Source organism: Alosa sapidissima, chromosome 10 (genome assembly GCF_018492685.1).
Source record: "Alosa sapidissima isolate fAloSap1 chromosome 10, fAloSap1.pri, whole genome shotgun sequence".
NCBI classification, from domain to species: domain Eukaryota; kingdom Metazoa; phylum Chordata; class Actinopteri; order Clupeiformes; family Clupeidae; genus Alosa; species Alosa sapidissima.
The window spans coordinates 38,524,671-38,526,932 of NC_055966.1; the positions used below are offsets into that span (position 1 = coordinate 38,524,671).

A 2,262-nucleotide genomic window follows, 5' to 3' on the forward strand; every position below is an offset into this window, starting at 1 on the left:
CTTGAGCAACATTATGAATTAGGAATCCAGGAGACACTTGGGGAACTGATGTCCCTTATTGATGAAGAGTGGCACACAGCCTTTAATATAGCCAAGAAATGGGCAATCAGACATTTTGGACAAAAATTAAAAATGGAAACTGTTGCTCGGGCCGAACAGCTCCTGGAGGAGACAACACAGGTTGCCTCTGAATTAGTTGGAGAGGCAAAAACAGCTGGACAGAAAGGCGACTGGTCCTTTGACGAGGATTTTCCTCCTCTGCCACCGCCAAAGGGCCCTCTTCTTACACCGACAAACCTGCAAAAAATAAAACAACAAAGGGTTAAAACACAAAAAACAAAGAACTCATGTGTGGTACTTGAACCGGAGATAACCATCGAACTACACCCGGTCAGCCAACCACAGGAACCTGGTAACAACAAAAGAGATCAACAAACATTGGACAATTGGGTACAAACACAAAAATCAGAACAAATCGGGGATTTACTTGACCTCACCGTGGAGTCTGAACCCCCACAGACTCCACAATCCCCCAACTTACCTGTGAAAATAACAACAACAATGACACCTACTCATTCACCACAACAAGGATCGACTATACCAACAATCATACCAATACAAACAACCACTTCACCAACATTAACCCCACCTAAACAAACACTCACCCCAAAAAATAAACCTACTAGACACTTGAATACACACAAAAAAATGATTGAGTGGGGCCTTACAGTTGATAGGAAATGGATAATCATTGGGGACTCAAACCTATCAAGGATGCCGTCCTTCCAATCGCCAGATCTGCAAATAGACAGCTACCCGGGTGCGACATTCCTACACGCAGAAGAAATAATTAAAAAGGCAAAAGTTAAAGTAACAGTGGAAAAAGCAATATTATCCTTTGGCATCAACAACAGGAATCAGAAATTAAAACAGACAGCAACAAAACAATTACAGAGAGCAGTCAAAGCAGCGAAAGATAAATTCCCTGAGGCGGAGATTTGGGTCCCCCAGGTCAACTTTTCCCGAAGTCTCCCAATTGACCAGCAGAGAGTACTGGAGAGCCTAAATTCACACATAGAAAAACACATGAATCATATTCCATTGTTACCACCAGCAGACTTTTTCGTTGAACAAGATTTGACACATTGGACAATGGAGACAGCAAAGCGCATTTTGGGACATTGGTCAACCCAATTAAACTGCGAAACCCCATAAGCCTTGCACAAATGGAGGGGTTTAAAACTGTTATCAACCTAGCTAAAAAATTCCATCCTAGTCCAGCCCAAATCTCCCTGATGAACAAAGGGTTATCCTTTATCCCTACATTGGACATAACTAAAAACCGTAAAAAACAATTAGAATTGGACATACAAAATTACCATAGAAGACTCAAATTAGTAACCTTTTTCGAAGGGAAAGGAACAACCCCCCAACTCCCATTTATCCCAAAGTCTGATTGGACACCTACCTTTAATCAATTACCGCCATCCATCCAAAAAATAATTACAGCAGACAATTATGCATTTAAAAATTTACATTGGGGTCAGAAAATTGAACAAAATCTGGACGAAGATGAAATTAAAGCACTAAGACAATTACAAGGAAATAAACATATAGTAATTAAACCTGCGGATAAGGGAAACATCATAGTTATCATGGATAGGGAACAATATATATGGGAAGGGCTGAGACAACTTGGCAATACGGAGCATTATAAGAAATTAACAAAACCTATTTACATGGAAACAATTGAAAAAGTTAAAAAAATATTGGATAAATTAGTACAGAAAGGATACATTAACAGAAAACAAAGACAATACTTACTGGGAAATGACATACCAAGACCTAGAAGATTTTATTTATTACCAAAGGTACACAAAGAACCACTTACCTGGAGTAAACCTGGAGAAATCCCGCCTGGAAGACCAATTGTGTCTGATTGTGATAGTGAGACCTACCTGATCGCAGAGTTTATTGAATATTATTTAAACCCCCTGTCTAACAGACACCCTAGTTTTCTAAAGGATTCGTATGACTTCATTGAAAAAGTCAAGTTGCTAAAAATTCCCCCATCAGCATATCTATTTACAATTGACATAGATAGCCTCTATACAAATATAGAGACCAGATTGGGTTTAGAGGCTATTCAAAAACAGTTTGATAAATATCCAGACCCAAAACGACCGGATAAATTTCTGTTACAGTTGTTGGACATTAGTTTAACTAAAAACGATTTTGAATTCGACTCTACATTTTATTTAC

General features: G+C 38.8%; 1 long non-coding RNA gene across 1 annotated transcript; it reads right to left on the minus strand.

Moving 5' to 3' along the window:
• Nucleotides 1-536: 536 nt before the first annotated feature.
• LOC121721149 lies at nt 537-1,426 on the minus strand. Its single transcript, XR_006034753.1, has 3 exons — nt 1,380-1,426; nt 953-1,062; nt 537-831 (listed from the first exon to the last, which is right to left on the minus strand). It is a non-coding gene; the product is annotated as an uncharacterized LOC121721149 (long non-coding RNA).
• Between the last annotated feature and the right edge of the window lie 836 nt (nt 1,427-2,262).